The sequence below is a fragment of the Netta rufina genome (genome assembly GCF_964035555.1).
Source record: "Netta rufina genome assembly, chromosome: 7".
Classification (NCBI taxonomy): domain Eukaryota; kingdom Metazoa; phylum Chordata; class Aves; order Anseriformes; family Anatidae; genus Netta; species Netta rufina.
Genome location: NC_140130.1, coordinates 27,223,072 through 27,233,572, shown reverse-complemented (window position 1 = coordinate 27,233,572; position 10,501 = coordinate 27,223,072).

Sequence of the window (10,501 nt, the reverse complement as noted above, 5' to 3'; positions counted from 1 at the left end):
CACATTTTATATGGATTATTGCACTGGTAGGGGTTGAAAGTGCTTGGCCTACAGCCTTGTATCTCATTGCATGCTCAAGACCTCTGATAATCCTTCAGAAATACACTGTCTTGAATCTTGTTGCTTCATTGGAGGCATAGTTTCTCTGTCTGCTTTCCAAAAATCTTTCAAGGCATCTAGTAGCTGCACTGTAGGCCACTCAAATCACAGGTGGTGAAGGACCGATAAACCACCCTTAAGAAAACTTATGCATGTTTGTCTGCAGCTTTCTGATTTTTGACTGCAATTACTTTCCTTCTTTGGGGTCCTTTCCCAATGCCTATGACCAAATCAACATATAGAAGTTAAAGAAGGGCTGAACTTTCCAGAGAACATTAATGACTTATTAGCATTCAGACACTTCCACAGCGTCAGTCTCTGCTCCTTCACCTTGCATCCACACCTGATTCTACAAAAAGCACATTTTCCCTAACTTCTTAATTTTTTTTAAGTAATCGTTAAAATATTTCAATACCATTTTTCCAAAGATCAGAAATGATAGACCGTAGATCAAGTCTGCAAAAGGTATATAATTGATTTCCTAAGCAAAAATGATTAAATTTCTCACATCTCTGTGGACTTAAACTGGAAAATGATAGGTAAGCATCCTGAAGAATTTAACTCAAAACTGACTGGTTATAAAACATATTTCAATTTCTTACAAAAGCCTCATATCATTGCTCTATATATATCAATCTGACTGAAAGAGGAGGCAAAATGAGGGATCAGCTCTCATGGTAGAGAGAACCCACCATTACAAAGGTCTTTGGAAACAGGCACATTTTAGCAAATCTCTGACCCAGCTCGCACTTAGGTCTCTCATTCCTGAATGAGCACTTGAAGTACTGTTTTTCCCAATTCTGTTCTCAAAAATGGAGTTTTAATTTTCCTAGATCCCAAGTTCACAGAGAGAAAACTCAAAGAGAGAAATAGATATTTTCAAGGTTTATTATTAAAAAAAAAAAAAAAAATTCCAGCTCTTTGTTAGGAAAGGCTTGTTTGCATAAATTTCTCATCTGAGTGGTTTTAAGTAAGAAAATCTATTTTCAACTGAGAATTCATTTAATTAATTGCAACAGTGTAATTACTACTGCAAAAATCAAGCTCCAACACTTCTGAGCCTGTAACACGTGTAGCACAGACAGTGGAATTAACTCACTGTGTATCCCAGAAAGTTCAACTTACATCTCTGTCACAGTTCACAGCTCCAGCTTTTATATCCTTATCCAGGCATAATGCCACTCTCTTTTGCAGTAAAGTGACATGAAGGCAGCTGTTAGCATGATAGCCACATGTGACAATTTCCAATAAATTTCAAAATTAAATAAGCCCCTTTCCAGTGATTCTTTGATGTCATCTAATTTTCTGCCAGTTGGTACAGTCAGAGACAGAAGTCTCAAAGTAATCTGAATTTTATGGTTCCCAACTTCAATTCCCTGCAAGGAGCAAACCATTTTCTGCTTCAGTCTTTGAGGGCTTATTAAGACAGAGGAACTATTATAACAACAATGAAGAGAATGTTTGCTTTTTGTGTCAACTCATAAGCCTGTCTCAGTTGTCGAAAATGGAGAACCCTTATGCTGTGGTTTACACCGAGATCTGAACAAAAGCCACCCAATCTCACAGACTCATTAACACTTCAAGAACAAGAAGAATATTGTATTTTCCCTAGGTTACTCCTTACTGAGAACCACCCTGTAAAGGGTTTTTTAAGTTAAATCCCAGCAGAAGGAACCGAGGCTACATCTGTGCTGCTTTTGTTTAGAGGACCAAGGCTCCTCCATGGCAGATTTCTTCCCCATGGCAGATTTACTCACTCTTTATGCTACAAGTGCCTCTGAACGCATGCTTTGTGCCATGTGTTAGGAGGTAGAATGGCACTCAACTCACAGGACAGTTCATTTGTGTGCCAAGGTGGGCAAGAACATGGACTCGCTTGCCTTTGACCACTGTTAGCCACTCTAAGGCCAGCCTTTCAGTGCAGCATAGACAAGGCCTCACCTCAGAGCAGGAATCTCACCTGCCAGTAGGCAACCACAGCTGAGTCTAGGCAGGCTCTGATCCTTAAAGGAAGATGGTCTCTTCTGAAGAGCTAAGAGCTGGTATTTCTGTTTGTGGTTATCATCCTTCAGCATCCACTTCTTCAGCTGCTTCACCTTCAGACAGGACTGCTTGGACCTACAGGACAAACCTCTGAATTCTGCAGCCAAAACAGGTGCAAAAACACGCACATGAAATTAGCCAAGTAAAAAAGAAAGATTAAATCCGATGACCCTTTGAAGCTAAATAATATTGTGCATAAAATTTACATAGCACCACTCCTAATTTTTCCATGTCAGAGGTAATCCTGATTTACTTCCACAGGAGCAGTACCTTTTCCCAGACATCCTACACCTGCTCTGTTGTCAGATGCTGTGTTTTGCTTTCCATGGGTGGGTCCCCTTCTTCCTTATTGCTGGTCTATTCCATTAAATCTCATTCCATCATCCCTTCCTCTAGCTCAGTATCATCTCTTCCTAAAATGTTAATGCAAATCTCATGATATTCTGTAGCATCTTATAGCCCTATATGATGGAGTCATATCCCTGCAGGAGAATTCCAGGTTTTAATTAAAAAGAAGTTCCTGTGTACACACTACTGCTTTGCAGTATGGTTTGTATGCAACTTTAAAGGCCAAAACAGAGGCTGCAAACAAAAAGAACACATGGTCTTCTGTTTAAAAAAAAAAAAAAAAAAGTTCCATAGTCTTATTTTTTCACTATTTTTTAATAAACTTGACTCATCATTTTGTAACACAACTGGCAAAACTGCTAAAATCCCTTCCCTGTGGAATGGCACACATATCCCTGTGATGCCTGCCAACAACAGTAAATAAGTCTGCCAGTCTTGCACTCGTGCTAAAGACCTAGACGTTTACAAAAAGCTTCTCAAAGATTCCCCAAGTGCTCACAGAGATCTTTAACACTGCAAGCTGTTACATAAAGTCTTTTGTACCTATTCACTTAATCCAAAAACCCAATAAACTCAGTAATTCTGAATTGGAATTCCCATTAATCTCAGGAGACTTTGGATCATGTTCTTCAGTTACTAATGCTACCTCAGTTTATAGGGGTAAACCTTCATATATGTTTGGCTGCCGATACTTATGCCTCTATCATGGATTTCTGTTTCAGGCAGGGGACAAAATGGGATGAGCCAAGACAAATTTACTTGACTATCTATTTCTGTTCCACCAAAGCTTCCATCTGTCTCAGTGATATCTTAAATGTGTCTATACCAAACGTTTTCAGACCTGTGTTTAATTCATTTGATTTCACGTGTCCTCTGACATTTGTGGTTCAAGTTGGCAAGTGTCCCATTTATGCTTTGAGAAACTACCCTAACCCCCTAACTTTAGGCCTAAATAAAGTACTCTTCAAGTATTAACTACTATTAACTGAAGGAAGTTCCTATTGCTGTGTTCTTAATGTTACTGTAAGTAGATCCCTCCTCCTTGCATGGCATCTCAGATGCTGGGTGCATGACATACTGGGGAATTACCCTAGAAAACGAGGACTGAGCCTTCATGGACTGAGCAGTGAAGGTCACAGACCTGGGTTCCAGACCTTGACCTTGGCTGACTGAGCGATGGTGCCAACATACCAGAAAAGCGGAGAGTGGGGGGAAGGGTCAGAAGACATTGGAGACAGATGGCCTAATTCATCATCCACCAGAAATAAATTACAAAAAAAAAAAAAAAAAGGCTGTTCCGAGCATTGTACACACAGTGATGATTGTAAATTCCACAACTGTGGAGACCTGCCAAGCCATTATACACATACCAGTACTGCAGCCTCTGTGCATAGCTCCAGAAAGGTGAAGTCAGGAGAAGATACAAAGCATAAAGGGTGTTCAGCTCTCAGGAAATTGGTTCATAAAACGATTATCCAAGCCCTGGTGGAACGAAAAGCATGTAGAAGTGAAGGACTGACAGGATATTACAGTTTATACATAAACAATGCCTTTCTGCAATGCATAATTTAGTTATCCATGGATGTGATTCTAGATATTATAGCTAATCAGCTTCTTTCAACACCATTTATTTGTTTTTACTCTTAGTAGTTTCCCAGTTGAAGCTGCTAGATTGCGTGTCTTGCTAAATAAAGTTCAGCAGTCACCAAGCAGAGTACCTCGCAGGAACTGGCAATGCTCTGTGATGCTGCTCAGAAGGGACAGCAGGCAGACCAAAAAGAGTTTTCCCCCAGACAGGATTCTTTGGCTTCTCTGCAAAGAGAAATAAGGACCAGACTGGATGCTGCCTTGGAGTTTTTAGCACCTAGAAATTCACACAGAGCCAGGAAACGGTTGCATCAGTAAGGTTAGCAGCACAGGCTGAGTGCTTTAAGTGGCCTTGTGAGTACAACTTGCCCAGAGATGAAGACAACAGCAGCCATTGAACTGCTGAATGTCACAAAGCAAGTGCCAGAGAGCTTGCTCACGGCCTTTGCCCAGCCCTTTAGCTCTCTTTCCACACAGGCCAACATCTACGCACTACACAACAAAGAGTTATTAATACAATCTCCACAGTCAGCCAGTGTATAAACCCACACGAGTTTCTTAGGAGCACAGGGTGTAGATAACTCCATTTATTGTGTCACTAATCAGAAATTGCAACCTACTGAGCAGCCCTCTTTTTGTTTTGCTGCCAGGTGACCTTGAAAGGATGAGACAGGAGAAGGGATATGCTCTGTGGAAGCAGATTCAATAAGCAAACACACTTGACAATCAAAGTGTCCTTATCAGACTGCCAGCATCCCAGTGACCCTGGGTTGCTCACTAGAAGCTGGTGGCATGTCAAGAGGACCATCACAACACACCCTACCGCCACCTCAGAGCCCCCTTGGGCACCCCACAATGAAGCCACGTCCCTTGAACTCTGATGGAGTTGAGATAAAAAGAACACCCTGGAAGTGCTGGGAACCTCCTCTCCAGTTTTATCACACCAGCTGTTTCCATGCACGCTTTGCTCTCATCCCACTGCACATTCCAGAGATCAGCCCAAGCAGCCTCACTCAGCAACTCAAAAGCAGGGAGGACTCAGACAACAAAGCAGAAACTGCTGAATATCATTTGCCAACCCCCGTTCTGACAGGGGATGTTTTACTCACTGTTTGGAGAGCTACCCTGCATCCAGAGTGTCCCAGCCTCCTCAGGAAGGGGGAGAAGAGGAGGGAGGGAGAGAGGACTCTCCAGTTTTTCCTTGCTTATTCCAGCTACCCACCTTGCACATCTAATCCAGGTGTGATTCTCTTACATTTCTTATGCAGTAGATGGAGATAGGCCGGTTCCTGCCCCAACAGGGAACTCCACATGTGACTCACAGTAGTACAGCCCCAGTTATTTCACTTACCCAGCTCTTTTGAAGTAAGGAGCAACACTGTGTTGGTTCCTTTCTTTTATTTACCCTGAAATTTGAGAGAGACCTTTTACAGATTTAATCTAGAAAGAGACCTTTGTGCATTTCTTTTTCATATACTGTGTAAATAAAGCAGGTAACCACCAAACAATGGGAATACAATTTATTCCCTCGTAGCCAGTGTTGCAACTTACAGCTGTGCTTGAGAGATCTGGCTACTCAACATCCAGAAGCTGAAATTCTAAAACTGATCACACATCCATTTACAAGCTCAGAAACCCCCACCCTGCCCCAAGCTTACACAATGCTACAGCTCTATGAGGGTCTGCATCCAGCTGGTAGGACTTTGTTGGGGTGATCTGAACAATGAAGGTCAAGGATGCATTTTTGGTTTTGGTTAAAAAAAAAAAAAAAAGTCTGAGTTGTTTTGGATAGAGGCAGAATTTCATTGTACTCCAAGCTCCAGCAGCATCTGCCTACAGCCTTTAATGGTATCAACTGCAACTAAAAGTACTCTTGCTCAAACACACCCTGCATGGGATGGTTATTTATGTAAAGCACGGTATGGACAGATGCTGCATCATCCAGGGCCATGCAATAAGCATTTTGCCGATACCTCCTCCAGGACATGGTTGCAGAAGTGGATTCTGAATGCTGATCCTGCCTGCTGTAAATCTTATTTCTGGACTGGTGGGAACTGTCAGGCATCAGAATGTGAGAATGAGCATGTCATTTCTCACGTCTGTACATTTCTACCCAGAGAAAGAAAGCTATTCCAAGGGAAAGACAGAGCTATAAGAAACTCTGAGTTCTTTGCTTCTGGAAATACACATTTTAAGGTATTTCTGAAGAACAATTTAATTCTCCTATAAGAGAAGTGCAACATGAAGCAGCTGCTGGTTCAATAGCACTGAAAACTGATGCTAGCTCAGTATGATGATAAAAAGTCATAGGCTAAATGTATCATGTTTGGACATCGTTAACACTTAGCTCAAACTGCAGCAACAGAGGAATCCAAGGTCTACTGAACAGTGGCTTTAACTGTTACTGCTGCATTAACAAGAAATTCCTGGGCAAAATAAGCAGGGAGAGGAGACACTAAAATTATAAAACTGAACTTGAAACAATCAAGGTTAACAATAGCCACAGGGGATGCCCCCTCGTGGTTACAATCAAAACGGAGCAAAAAAAAAGAGACAATGGGGAAGGAAAGAGGAAAAAACACAGCAAAGGAAGAGCTACGCAGAACTGGAAATTAGGATCTCAGCCAAACTAGCTTCTCTACATTTCATCTCACTGTAATAGGGAGAAGAGAGACATCATGCTAGAATCGAGGTGAAAAATGCTTCAAATTAAAATAATCCCCAAATGTAGTCATACTTGTACTAAAATGAAATATGCTTTTGCTTTTCTATAAAATCAAATCCACTCTTTCATAAGCTTCTTTGAAAAATAAGATAGTATCAGTAGTGAAATAAATTTAAGTGCACATGTGAAAAGATCTAGATTTTGTTACTAGGAATGCTTTTATTGCCAGTTAGGGAGATAGTAAAAGCATCCATTGTGTCTAATGAGGAATGAAAGCAGATGCTGGAAATAAAGTCCTTACCAGGGTCTAAGGTTACCTTTCCCTAGGAAAATATTTTGAAACAGTATCTGAAGACTCTCAGCTTGTAAAATCAGCAGGTTGCCATTAACAGTCAATGAAAAAAAAAAAAAAAAAAAAAAAAAAGTGCTTTCCCAGGTGAAAAGCTGTTATCTCTTACAACCTGGTGCTCTACAATCAGAGCTTTTTCAGATGTGTTCTTGCATGCCTAACAATAACCATGCTCAGGTGGGAGCAGCTGAGGGGATCCCAGCAGTCACCAGCTTGAGCAGTCAGGGTTACTCACTCCATCCATACCTCCAGCCTGACAGAAGAATTTTGACAGAATCGTTGTCCCCTCTGTTCATCCTTGGGGATCATCACCTTCTGCGCTCACAGGTTCAGCTACAAGGAGTGAATGATTAGTCCACCAAAAGTTTTCTAAAAACGATTATTTCAGTCATTTCTCATGGCATGTTTTTACACTTCCATGACAGTTTTTCAGAATTTCTTTTTTACTTCACCTGTACAGTGCTGAGGGGCATTTTTTTGTTTGTTTGTTTCTTGTTGGTGGTGGTTGGCTTGACCTTTTCTGTTGTTTTTAGATAAATTTATTCATAATTCTACCTATTAAGAACATTTTAGCAAATTATATATTAACTAAAAATGTGATTTATTCCCATTCTCCTACGTTATTCTGCATATAAAACTAATTTTTGTATTTCTCTAATTGTTCAGGGTCCTTGTGACCAATACAATAATCTCTGGAAATCAGAAAACTTCATAAAAAACACTGAATTCTGCCCTCAATTTTAATAAGAGGGCAAATTTCGTTATTTAATCCAGTTTGACTCCATCTGCTGCCCAAAGCTAGAAACTACATCTTGTAACCTTTACCTAAGATACTAAAAATATGAAACTCAAAGGCATTAATTTTGCAAAGCACTTGAACATTTGCTAAAGATCAGAACTCTCCTACAATACCAGAAGTGATCAGATTCAGCTGCTGATGAAATTTCACATATTGGCAATTAAGAAAACGAGCAGCTGAACACACCCATACTGGAGTTATCCAGCAATTACATTACAGCGTTGGGAATTCCCAGCTGACTTTCAAGTTTGTAGTAAGGGCCACAGTCCCAGTTAGGCATCCAGGCAACAATAGTTATGTCGGAAGGACAAATATAATGAGGAAAAAAATGGAAAAGAAAAGAAAAAAAAAAGCAAAGTTCATATTTCTGGATTTTCATCAGTGATTTTCTCCCAGCACACATACAACAGAAGCTGCTCTCCTGATACTAACATGGAAGACAACCAGGAGCCCTATGATGCTGAGTTCCTTAGGAGCATCTACCAGAGCTACTCTATAGATCCTGCAGCCAACATACCTGAGCCCAGGCTCCCTGGGCACAACGGGCCAGTGCACCATCAGGCATCCAGAGATTCTACGAGTTCTGGGATGCCCTACAGGTCAGGGCAGATATAGGTTCACTGAACTCTGCATTTTCAGATGGAAAACTCGGACCCATTTGAAGAAACTGATGGATACAATAACACTCTCTAAAGGTTACTTTTCAGACCCCAGGAAGAATTTAAAGCGTGAGCCAACAGAAAAGACAACTGTGAATTACAGTATTAAGCAGAACAGACGGGAGCCACCACAAAGAGAACACAAGTGCACGTACCTTGGAAGCCTATCACTTCAACGATTGCATTTTGCAATGGCTGTGTTACATCTCCAAACTTATGTAGCAAGCAGAAACAAAACATTACAGGAAGACAGCGAAGAACTCATTTTTCTGCCACTCCCGACTTTAACTATAGCCAAAAACAGGCAGGGAAATCCCAAATCCCCCTCATGTTGTGTGTACTGAAAATGTATCAGACAATTTGTCCTCCTTTATTTAAGGACTTCCCTTTAAAAATACAGCAAGGGATAAGGCTCTGTTTTTTCACAGTTCTCTCATGCCCTTTTTTTCCAATGTAGTACATATTTTGCCTACCTTATTAGTCCCTATTTGAGACCCTTCAGTTCTAACTTCAGCTGAATATACACGTAGCAGCCCAAGCTTACCGTAGGATGTTAGTATCCAGAAGGAGGTGTTTTTTTCCAGCATCTCCTATTCTACTTCTGTGCATAGTGGCATTACTAGTAACGCTCAGTGAGGTCTCAATAAATCTCCTGTTATGTGCAAGCAGTACTTCTAAACCTTAGTCTTTAGCATGTATCAAATTGAGACAATAGCTAAAGGCTTGTCTAGTCTTATCTCACATAGCATCAACCCTCTATGTTTTCACCAGCTTGCCAATTACCCATTTTCCTACTGTGCCTGATAACTAACTTGGTTGATAGACTCAATCCAGCGGTAAACTTTTAAGATAGCTGAAGCTACTGAGGTTATTCAGTTACATTTAGGCTCTATGACACTGAGCAGCATACAGGGAACAGAAGCTCTACTAATTTATTTCCCCTTTAGTGAGATCATAATTTGATAAACTTCTTGATCAGAGGGATTTAGGCTGACAATTTTTTAATAAGCACAGCAATTAGATTCATTACCTGTGAACTGCAGATCTTCCAAAATTTAAACAACTGCCAAGCCATTGCGCTGGCAAGCCTAACAAGTTGAGAGAGAGCAGCCTGCTACCACCACAGGAAAGTTCTGTTCCTGGTGGTGATAGGTCACGGGTATTTAACACCCAAGTGCATGCAATAGCCAGAAGAGCATGTAATCACTAACTTCAGTTAAAAATCCGTTTGACCTGGCTCTTTAAGTACCCCTCAAGATTTTGAGCTCACTTGCTTCACCTGCAAGTCAATTTAAGAATGCTTTGTTCTGTAATCAATACAAAGACAGCTCTCTACATTGAGGATAAATTTCAGATTGAGGGTTATCAAAAGCCTAAACACATGCTAAAAACGTAAGGGGGCTGGGTAAAAGCTACTTTGGCTTCAAGAGCTTGTTTCAGGTTTTGTACCCATTCCTCTTTTCACTGAGAGGCATCTTCTATGCAGCTGATGACTCCAGAGCTAAGCTTACCCTAGCTCCTACATCAGCTACAATCTACTCCGCTTCTGGTTTCTGAAGTTTACTGCCAGTAGTGATTTCCTACTGGATTATCATTCCCAGGGAGAAGTTACTCCATACCAATTTTTCTACTCTTACCCTGCTTTGTACTGTAAGTTTATGCACGCCCCAGCTCAGGAAACTTGTATTCAGCTCACACACTCCTCTCCTGCACTTCACATAAAGCAGCATCAACTGGTTCTCGGTGGGCAGCAGGGACACCAAGCAGCCGCTGAAAACCTACCAGGCAGCTTTAGTCTTCTGTTTCACTAAAGTGACCTACAGAGTAAGTGTGGTACTACAAGTTCACACTTTCTCACTGTACTATTTATATGCCATTCAAGGTATTTTATTTATATGTGAGTAGAGCTATGTTATTGCTTTTTTTTTTTTTTTTAACCCAAGTATTTTGCA